General features: G+C 44.2%; 1 pseudogene; it reads right to left on the bottom strand.

Annotated features, from left to right (window-relative positions):
• Nucleotides 1-10,801: 10,801 nt before the first annotated feature.
• Nucleotides 10,802-10,945, bottom strand: LOC121162093 (annotated as a pseudogene).
• Between the last annotated feature and the right edge of the window lie 696 nt (nt 10,946-11,641).

Genomic DNA, 11,641 nt, shown 5'->3' with positions numbered 1-11,641 from the left:
GTATTTCAAAACTAAGCATGCACAGAGCTCCTTAGCATTATTCTACCAAATTTATTTTTCATATTAAAGATTCCCAAATGATTTTTGTTTATAATTTTAAGTAAGCTTGGTCTCTACCCCTTGTGCATTTTTTTTCCCACTTAGTGTAATTTCTTTTATTGAAATGGGAAACGTGATAGCTTGATTTCGTTAGTGGTAGAGAGTTTTGAGTTACAAATAATCGAAACCAATTTGAATCAATTTTAATACTAATGAGAATTTATTATAAATGTGTCTCATGGAATCAAATGCAGAAATGCAACCAAGACTTAGTATTGGGTTAGAATCAGGATTCTCTATGCATGTTCTTTCTTGTCCTCACTCTGTTATCCCAAAAAGCTGCTTTCCCCTCTTTCAACTCACAGCATAGCTGCTGGGTTTATACGCTCCAGGCCTAAAGCAAGACTGGCATTCAACCCCTCAGTGTCTCAAGGATGGGAATTTAGCCCAGCTATGGTTGGGTGTTGAGCCCCAATCAACTGCAACTGGAAGAGGGCAGGGGCGGGAGTTCAAGGAAGAATCAGCCCGATGCCAATTGTGAGTTTCCAGAGAAGGGAGAATTGTTATGTACTTGGCAGACATCCCACATGAAGCAGGAGGGAAGCAATCACTCCTCTGCTTCAATGAACTCCTCGTGTTAAACACCAGTCAGGTTCCATGGCCAAGCTAAGCTCATGGATATAAAAACAGGTGAAATACCTCTCTTTACCTTCCAAGAATCTAACAGCTGGCCCTGTGAACACCTAGCCCTCTATGTGCAGCCATGTACGTATTCTATAAACCTAAAGACTCGTGGTATACACCATAGAACCTACATACATGATCTTGGAATTGTGGAATAAATATTTAGTTCTCATCTTGGATGACAACAAAATGGATGGAAAAGTAAATTCCAAGTTTCATTTCTAATTACACTCAGATGCTAATATGTGCAAAATCAAGAATTTATAATGGAGATAATTTGGGTAATTTTTATTTACAATCATCCATCCATCTACAAGGCAAAAGATACGTATCTGCATATTCACTATTAGAAAAAAAAAGTACCAGGGGTGGCATAGTAGACTAAATCTCCGCCTGCAGTACTGACGTCCCTTAGGGCCCTGGTTCAAGTCTGACAGCTCCACTTCCGATCCAGCTAACTGTTTACAACTTGGGAAACCAACACAGGATGGCTTAAGTCCTTTGGCTCCTGAACCCTGATGGGAGACCTGGAAGAAGCTCCTAGTTCCTGGTTTTGGATAAGCTCAGTTCTGGCCATTGCAGTCATTTGGGGAGTGAACCAGAGGATGGGAGATTCTCTCTCTCGTGTGTGTGTGTGTGTGTGTGTGTGTCTCATTCTCTCTATAACTCTACCTTCTAAATAGAAATAAAATAATCTTTTTAAACAGAAGAAAAATTATCCATGAAGACCTACATCAGTGTTAGTATGAGGAGTGGAGTACCTCGGATTTTGAGTAACACCGGGATTCTAGTCTTAACCACTCCATCACTTGAGGGGTCAAGGGTCACATAACTCCTGTGTTCACGGGGAGAAGTCAGAAACTGGAGGACTAGGAACCCAGTCTGCGATGCAGCAGCTTGGGCCCCCTTGATGCAGAGCACCACGTAACAAGCCCCTGTTGGAACACAGCTGCTCCACTTCCAGTCCAGCCCCCTGTTAATGCACCTAGGAAAGCACCAGAGGATGGTCCCAGTCCTTGGGCCCCTGCCACCCACAGGGGAGCTCCCTGGTTCCCATCTTTGCCTTGGCCTAGCCTAAACTGCTGTGGGCATTCAGAGAAAGAACCAGCACATGGGACATTCTGTCTCTCCCTCGCACTCCCCACCACTACCACCCTTGTTTTTGAAATAAATTGATTTTTTTTTCCAAAAAAATAAATAAAAGGCATAAAGAGTAGAAAACGAAGCAAATGATCGCGGCAGTCCAAATAGAAGGATCTTGTCAGAGGCAAAAGTGAGGAGGCAGAAACTCAAAAGAACCACTGGGAGTTCGGGAGGCTAAGCTAACAGAAGGTGTCCAAGAGTGAGGCTGGGAACTTGGACAGGAGCCTTCTACTGAGGATTTATGAATGGGAGGTGGAGGAACGAAAGAATGAAAGATGAAAGCAGATCGGGGGGGTGGTGGAAGGCTCCATTCCAGACCTGTGACTTTCATTACCAGGTGCTTAACTCCTAGGCTCAACACGTCCCATTGTCCCAGGTGTCTGACAAGCCTCTCTCTCTCTCTCTGCTGATTTAAGTCAGGCTTAATCTTTCCTTTTTAAACAAACCAGAGAAAAGGTACTTTGTTATCGTAGCAACTTTGACCTACAAAAAAAGAAAGGCACATATTATTTCCTTTCAGCTTCCTGATTCAGCACAGGCTACCCGCCCCCCCCCAGTCCCCATCCTATCGCCTCGCAAATTCTTCTTTCATGTTTCCGTTTGATGATAAGCTTACATTCAGATTAGCTGTCTCTCTAGAAAGCTTTCATCTCCCTTTCAATTTCCTGTCGCTTTGGCCTCTATCAGCTTCTATTTTGACACTGTCAGATTTCCCAACATCTCCACTCGTTTGTATGAATGCGGCTGTTCTCTTCAAATACCTAGAGCATTTTACATCAATGGCATTATTTGCTGAGTTTCCAGTGATTATCTCCATTTGATCCTAGCTGAATAATAAAACATATTATGCTAATTTGAACTGAATGAGTAATGAAGACATCTTTAGACTATGCTTTCCCAGTGGTGACCATCTTGTTTATGGGGGTTAAAAAATATCTTGATTATAACGATGATTTCATTTGCAGTCATCCAAATTCCAAGCTTATTTAACCACACAGCCAGATATACAGCACAGCTGTGGTATTAAAATTTCACGGAAAAAGAAGGAATTAAGAAAGAAAGGTCTTGGGCCCAGCATCGTAGCCTAGTGGCTAAAGTCCTTGCCTTCAATGCGCCAGGATCCCATATGGGCACCAGTTTGTGTTGTGGTGGTCCCGCTTCCCATCCAGCTCCCTGCTTGAGGCCTGGGAAAGCAATTGAGGATGGCTCAAAGTCTTGGGGCCCTGCATCTGCATGGGAGACGGGGGAGAAATTCTTGGCTCTTGGTCTTGGATCAGCTCAGCTCCAGCTGTTGCAGCCACTGGGGTAGTGCATCAGCGAATGGAAGATCTTCCTCTCTCTCCTCCTCTCTGTATACCTGACTTTCCAATAAAAATAAATAAATGTTTTTTTTTAAAAAAAAAAGAACAGAAAAAAGGTCTTCAGAGTCTCATAAGTAGATAGGCATGTGGTGCAGCAACTAAGCCACCTGCTGGGATGGATGCCTGCATCCCACACTGGAGTGTCTGCCATTCCCGTGGGAGACACGGACTCGGCTTCCAGCTCCTGCTTCAGCCTGACTCAGCTCTGGCTGTTACAGGTATTTAGAGAACTAAATCAGTGAATGAGAGCCTGTCTCTCTCTCTCTCTCCTCTCTCCTCTCTCTTCCTTTCCCTTTCATCCATTATATCTGCCTCACACTCTCAAATACTCAAAATTAACAAATGCCAAAAAACCCACAAGCCACCTGCCCTTAGTGAGACAATAATACAAACTCTACAAAGGTTGAAAGATACACAATGACAACATACGCCTGTACGGTGTATCAGTTTACAAAACAAATATAAGATTTCATAGTGACCTCCTCAAAAAATAAAAGGCTGAATTAGCTATGATTGATTTCCAGACATGTAGATTGATGACTCAAGAAGTTCCTTCCTGGTTGTCTAACTGATAGCAAATCCCTTTCAACCCATGACAAGATGGCATGTGCACTCCTTTAGAGCTGTGTGTCATTACTGACATTATCTCTTTGGGTAGCAAAGGTGACCCGTGCATTGTAGCATGTTCAGCAGTATGCTAGGAATTACTCCTCATCATCTCTTGGGACAATAAGAAACATCTCCAGATCTCGCCATGTGGTACCTGGGCATGTGACAGAGGGAACAACCCGCGGTTGGGAAGAGCATCAGCTACCGTTTTCAAAGTCAGACATGTTTCATGATAGCTAACAGTTACTATGCGTTTCATATGTACCTGTCCTTTTACATACATTGCTCTTTTCAGTCCTCCTAACAAAACTATGGGATAGATACTAATATTTATCATGTCCACTTGACAAAGACACCTAGGCCATTAGACTTGGCATCTGTATGTGACAAAACTGGGATTTATTGATACAGGTGTTGCTTTTTTTATATAAATATAATAAAACAGTGCTTCAACTCTTGATCCAAGGAGAGCTATTTTGTGTATACAAAATAATCTACATCCAGTTAAAACCAGCTGTGGTCATGCCGCCTACTCCAAAGCCAAAATGACCTCAACAAAGATCAGCTCAACAGCTTCTCCTGTTTTTCAGTTCATGGGCACATCTTTGGCTGGCGTTGCTTTCTCATCTACTGATATCTTACTCTCATAACGGAGATGTCCCATGTGAAACGGGTGCTAACAAGTGCTTTGAATAAGTTTCCAACCTTGATCCCACTGGGCCAAAGGTTGCACAGGCTCTAGTGTCTACTTCTCTCTCGTACACCGACAGATTACAGAAGAGAGGCTGGAACAGCACATGTTAAAAGGGGTAATCTACATTCAGAGAGGTACTGAGCATGTCTAATGCTGTCCTTCCTCACCCACGTGGTTTTGTCTAGAAGCTGAATTAGAAGTACAGGCTCCCCAACAACCCTTCTATCTGCCAGGCAGTAGTCCCAAAATGGTGCCTTACCCTACCGTGCCATGACACCTGTTTCAACAATGCTACTATACAAACCACTTTTTCAAAAGATCTGCAGATAATCACAGACTGGTCCAGTGGTTTTCAGTTCTTTAATAAGATGAATAATAGCCTGCTCCAAATTTTCTGCAATAATTAAATTACAGGGAGAGAACTGAAAGTGTATCCTACATTTGTTCTTTAAATTTCAAATATTTGCTTCGGTTTATCTCCAGTGAGACTAGCAAGAGGTAAAATATGACTAAATGAATAAGCCTTACATAATACTTGGGACAAAACCGGGATACTCAAATAGTATTACGCATTTATTTGTGGGACAGGTAAGTGAAACAAATGTATTATTTCCTTTTTGGCTAATATGAGTTAAAATGAATATTGCATGACTTCTAAGTACTATAACAGCTAAGCAAGGTTGAACTCGACTGAATTCCAAGGTACAGATGAACTTGAGTTTTCTCACATGCTATTACTCAGCACTGTGTTATTCATGAGTTTAAACAAATGAATATAATGAAAAAATTACTAAATGTCTTAAGAGGAAGAAGAAAAACCGATGCCATGAGAGTCCACAGGAGAGATGCCAGGCTGGGCTGGGGAGACACAGAATGGGCACAAAGCTAGACAACAGTTCCCAGCATGCCTTGCATCTAGGTATGGAAATAGGAGCCACTGGCATTCAAGGGATGTGCCCCAAGGCAGGGAATGCTTTCCACATCTGGCCCATAAAACTCACTAGTTGAGAGAAGAGTGCTCCAAGGACCTGCAGGAAATCTTGCACCACTAACTGGAAGATGCCTGAATCCTTGAAACACTGGCAGGAGGAGACAGCCTACCTATAGACTCCTGTGTTGTATTGTTTATGGGCAAAAAAGTAGGGCTTAAGCTAAGCCTTTGGCGTTATGTCAGTGAGCCGCCCTGACTGATACACTTGGTTCAACCTCAAGTCACAAATGCCCAGCACAGGCTCTGGAAGCTTTTTCAGATAAGCTACTTCCTGCTAAGATCTCTAATGAATGCTGTCTCCATCCGCCCCTTCCCCTTGCTCCAGCATGCCTGTTACCGGTATAAAGGCAGCTGTGTAGACAGACTGCTGACAGCCACAACCACACCAAGGTCCTCTTGAACCAACTGCACTTACAAAGGCCTTTGTTCATGCTCGTGTGCCTTCAGACGCTAGAAAGGCCACTAGCATCTAGAAATGTGGCAAAAGTCAATCTTATCTGTGACCAGGAAAAAAGACAGGATTGTCCAACAGACCCAGGGCGATTGATCTCAGCTATGCCTTCCTCCGTCATCCTGTCTCTAAATAACATCTTCTGAGCACCTGCTATGAGAGAGTGGACGGGCTTGACAAGGAAGACACAAACATCCAAGCGGACGTTCCTAGACTAGAAAATCTTCATTGAGAACATGAGTCCACACGCAGCAGCTTCTTCACTGCGAAGCAGCGGTTTCTTGTCTATTCAAATAGACACAGAACACTGCGGAACAAGATCCCTAGCTGGGATGATTTCCCAGAAGCAGTGATCCTTAATAATTCCTAGTCTGTCCTTGATTAACTGGCTACTTCTTTGTCTTGTCTCCCATTATGCATAAATTAGCAGCTTGGAATGGGCATCAGCTAATTATCCAGAGGAGAACATGCAATAAAAAGCGTAGCGGTCCCATCACTACCAAGAACTTGAGCACAGGCCATAATTTACCTTTATGTGTTATTCATCATTCACTAATGGCATGCAAATACTTAGGAAAAATAATGCTATACTAAACTTCAAGTAAGTTTATAGTCACTTTTTTTTTCCTTTACAGTCAACAAATACCTTAGGGAGAGAGACTTTGAGACTGCACAATGCCCATAGCTTCTCAAACCCTTGCCCAGCGTGTCTAGCTATGTACCAGTGGGTCCACGTGCAACCATCATCACCCTGCAGGTGGCAGAGCGAAAATTTCCTAAGTCGCTCACTTTGTAACATTCACTGATCAGCATTTTCAGAAGACCAATGGTCAGTTAGTTCTCCGTACACAATGTATCTTCGTCGTGAATACTTCCGGTAGTGAAGATTTTCCCGACTCACTAAAATCCCTGTGCGATTCTCAGCTCAGAACGCGTGGCAGTTTCTTGGTGACCTGCAGGTGTCTGGGAAGCGATAAGACATCGGGTCACGGGACGCCCATTTCCAGCTCAAGGGGAGCACAGCGACGCTGTGCCCTTTCACTGCAGCTCTCACTGTCAGTAAGACTTGTTTTTGCAGTCTCTTTAGCACCATGTTTTTCATACTTTTTTTTTAACCTTTCTGGGGTCATATTGCTACTCCAAACATCTCCCAAGCATGGTACTGAAATGCCATCAAGTTCTGAAGCACGGCAATGCTGTGGCGTGTCTTACAGGGACATTGAGTGGGTTAGATGACCTGCGCAGAGCATGGTTTATAGTGCAGTTGGCTCTAAGACTGAGGCCAGTGAATCAATAACGTATATTAAAGAAGGCATATATGCAATTACATGCAAATGCACACTGACATTTATCTGATATGTATAATCATGTAAAAGTTTTCTTTTTTCTTAAAAAAAGATTTATTTATTTTTATTACAAAGTCAGATACACAGAGAGGAGGAGAGACGGAGAGGAAGATCTTGTATCCCATGATTCACTCCACAAGTGAGCACAACACTCGGTGCTGTGACGATCTGAAGCCAGGAACCAGGAACCTCTTCCGGGTCTCCCACGCGGGTGCAGGGTCCCAAGGCTTTGGGCCGTCCTCGAGTGTTTTCCCAGGCCACAGGCAGGGAGCTGGATGGGAAGCGGGGCTGCTGGGTTTAGAACTGGCACCCATATGGGATTCTGGCGCATTCAAGGCAAGGACTTTAGCCACTAGGCCATGGCGCCGGACACAAAACATTTTGCAATCCAGCATTACCATTCTGTATTTTCTTGCTCCGACTGTTCCTTCTTTGGCCACGAGGGTCCTGATTTGAGAGTGGAAAAGTTCAGAGGTCACCTTCCTTTCCAAGCCACTAATACTAACATCACCCATAACGCTACACACATGTTCGTGAATGCTCTGATCTGACGTATGAAGGAGGACACACAGTGTCAGGGGTGTATGACCTTGATCCAGTCATGAGAAGAGCCCACATTGTCCTGGGCCGAGAGACAGAAAGCAAAATGAGAAGTACTCAGTGGTGTCAAAGAGTCGCAACAAATGAAAAAAATAAAACCAGGTAAAACAGAGGAGCTATTGAGACCACAGAGAAATAAAAGTCACATTCAACGTGTAATCCCAAATGAAACTTTGAAAATAAATAACAACAAATGGAAGCTTCAAAGTGAAGCTCAGGGCCCGCGGCGTTGCCTAGCAGCTAAAGTCCTCGCCTTGAACGCGCCGCCGGGATCCCATATGGGCACCAGTTCTAATCCCGGCAGCTCCACTTCCCATCCAGCTCCCTGCTTGTGGCCTGGGAGCAGTTGAGGACGGGCCAAAGCCTTGGGAACCTGCACCTGCGTGGGAGACCCAGAAGAGGTTCCTGGTTCCCAGCTTTGGATCGGCATAGCATCGGCTGTTGCGCTCAAGTGGGGAGTGAACCATTGAACGGAAGGAGTTCCTCTCTGTCTCTCCTCCTCTCTGTATATCTGACTTTGTAATAAAAATAAATAAATCTTTAAAAAAAATAAAGTGAAGCTTAAATGGAGATTGTTGTTCACCGAGTCATACCAATGCTAATTTCCCAGTGGTGATAATTGTACTATGGTTTGTAAACTGCTAACAGTAGAGTATATGAGGGCTTCAAGATGTTAACAGGAATATATAGAAACTCTATGCATCTTTGCATTTTCCTGTAAGCCAAAAGATAATTTAGTCTGGTGCGGTAGCCTAGCGGCTAAAGCCTTCGCCTTGAACACACTGGGATCCCATATGGGCACCAGTTCTAATCCCAGCAGCCCCGCTTCCCTTCCAGCTCCCTGCCTGTGGCCTGGGAAAGCAGTCGAGGACGGCCCAAAGCCTTGGGACCCTGCACCCGCATGGGAGACCTGGAAGAGCTCCTGGTTCCTGGCTTCAGATCGGCTCAGCCCCAGTCATTGAAGTCACTTGGGGAGTGAATCACGGGATGGGAGATCTTCCTCTCTGTCTCTTCTTCTCTTTGTATATCTGAGTTTCTCATAAAAATCTTAAAAATCAAAGTTCAAAATTTTGACCCTTGGGTGTTCTTAGTTGCAGTAGATACTGAAGGCCGGGGGGGGGCGGGGCGGGTTAGGGTGGAGTGAGAAACTCCGTTTCAGAATCAAAAATATCAGAAAGTGCTGAATGTTCCAGAACATTTCTCTAAATTAAAATAAACCGGAGAACAGGAGAGTACATACATGGCTTCTATTTTAAGATTTGGAGGACTTGCTCGCCCCAGGTGAGACCCATGCCTTGTAGCTGGTGACCTCAGGCGTTGCATGCCATCCACCTCCATGGACACACAACAGAGGCGTTGGGATGGCACCTCCTGTTCCTCCAGATGCAGAAGCTGATGAGTCCAGATGAACCTTGTTATTCCGCATCCAAAATCGGGTCCTGCAGGAATACCCACTGGACGCTGCTTTATTCTCCTTTCTTGTAAAAAGCAGCAGGTTGGACATTTTACAGGACATGAATCCGGATAGTTCTAGAAATTCTGCAGCAGAGGCCCCCCCGAAGCTCATTTCCAAAACAGATGGTTTCTGTGCACTCAGAAAGAGCACAAGTGATCCTAACGCATCCAGAACGATGCCCTTCTTAAACATGTGTAAGTCACGAAACAGAATGTGGAAACTTAGATTACAGAAGTGCGTGTGTATAAATACTTCCTCAGAAATATTTTTTAGAAGGAAATTTGGTACAACTTCTCATTATGCCATAGGAGAGGATGGTTTCATGAGATATAAGCTGCTGAAATGAGAAAAAAAAATGTACCCTGGGTACTGTAAAATATGACATTCAGAGAAACAAAGTGGGTGTTCGTGGACATTTAATCTTCCCTAGAGCGTAAGGAAGTCGTAATTTTGTCAGACGTTGCTGAGCCGTGAGCCTGAACTTCGGCCTATGTCGAGACAGGTGTCATTCGGGAGCTATTAGCAGCATAAGACAAGAAAGAAAATATATATTCAGAATCCCGCAGTGTGTGCTAATCGCCCTCTCTGGGCGTCGGAGCGAGAGAACGAGGGCAGAAGCTTAATGTCAAGGTTTCGTGGGCACCTCTTCCCTCTCTCACAGGACAAACTCACCCGTTCTTTGGGGACTATAAAGAAGGAACGAGAAGCAAGGAGAAGGATGGGAGTGGAGGCTGTTGGTGACATTTCACGCAGGTAAGAATTCCCTGACCTAATTTATGGGAGGCAGGAGGCGTGGTCTGTGAAGAAATGCAAATTTCTGTATTTTCAACCACAATGAATGTTCAACACATTGTGCTTTTTTTTTTCAACTGTAATTATTAGTATTATCATTATAATTTTACAAGGCAGTTCCATAGGCTCTGGAGTGGCCCCTCTCCACTTCCCAAGGCCCCTCCCTTCACTGAATTCCTCCATATTACTGCAGTGGTACACTCTTTCATCAACTGGCACATGTCCGCCATCCTGCTGTTTAAGCGTAAGCTCATATTCAACACATTGTTTGTAAGCTGATAGTGCAAAATTGATTTTAAAAATGAATCCAGGGGCCCGGCGTGATGGCGCAAGTGGTTAAGGTCCTCGCCTTGCATGCCCAGGATCCCATATGGGCGCCGGTTCTAATCCCGGCAGCCCCGCTTCCCTTCCAGCTCCCTGCCTGTGGCCCGGGAAAGCAGTCGAGGACGGCCCAAAGCTTTGGGAACCTGCACCCACGTGGGAGACCCAGAAGAGGCTCCTGGCTTCGGATCGGCATAGCATCGACTGTTGCGCTCACTTGGGGAGTGAATCATCGGACGGAAGATCTTCCTCTCTGTCTCTCCTCTCTGTATATCCGCCTTTCCAATAAAAATAAAATAAATCTTAAAGAAAAAAAAGAATCCACTGATGGCAAATAAATTTGTTTTAAATAGCAATGTCTAATATTAACAGAGGGATACGACAGCTAAATTAGCATAGAATTAAACTGATAGGGACAGAAACTACACTTGATCTTAGCCAAAAGGCCAAGAAGGGATAAATTAGCATAGAATTAATACTGAAGATTTTGTCCATTTGGATTCGCATCCGTATTTATCCTGGGCAAGTAACTACAGGATCTCATTTTATTATCTGCAGTAGAAAATAATATAGGCTCTATCGCATACGGTTGTAGTAAAGATTAAATGAAACAATCCACATAAAATCCTTGGCACGGTATCCATACGTCACATTAGCACTGTGTAAGCTCGTAATGGCCACGTTATGTTCGTTACATGGGTGAAGTGTGTATATGAAGAAAAAGTGAAAAGAAATAAAATACCAACAATGGTTTCTCTTAGATAATGCGTTGTACTTTCCTTTACAAAATTTCTTTCTCTTTCCAAATTTCTCAAAAACAGATCTGTCTTATAATGAGAAAATGTGACGCAGTTTCCTATGTCTAGCCAGGAAACTAAGAACTGAACATGGACAAGTATTTTACAACCGTTTTTCCTTTTCATGAGACATTATCCAGTTCCTTCTGACCCACACGGACAGCTGGAAAGCGCATTTTCACTTGACTTTGGCGGAAGTTCGCTTGGGTGTGCAAGGGGCGAGTTCAGGAACAGGAATGGAGAAGGATCCAAACGGATGGGGGTGGGCGAAGCCCAAGGTGAAAAGACCTCCAAGTGGTGACAGAGCTAGACAGCGGAGCCAGGGAGGGAAACGCGAAGCCAGGAGCGGCTGCCAAG

This window comes from Ochotona curzoniae, unplaced genomic scaffold (genome assembly GCF_017591425.1).
Source record: "Ochotona curzoniae isolate NIBS_2020 unplaced genomic scaffold, NIBS_Ocur_1.0 contig_50, whole genome shotgun sequence".
Taxonomy (NCBI): domain Eukaryota; kingdom Metazoa; phylum Chordata; class Mammalia; order Lagomorpha; family Ochotonidae; genus Ochotona; species Ochotona curzoniae.
This window is presented reverse-complemented; position numbering and strand designations above follow the sequence as displayed.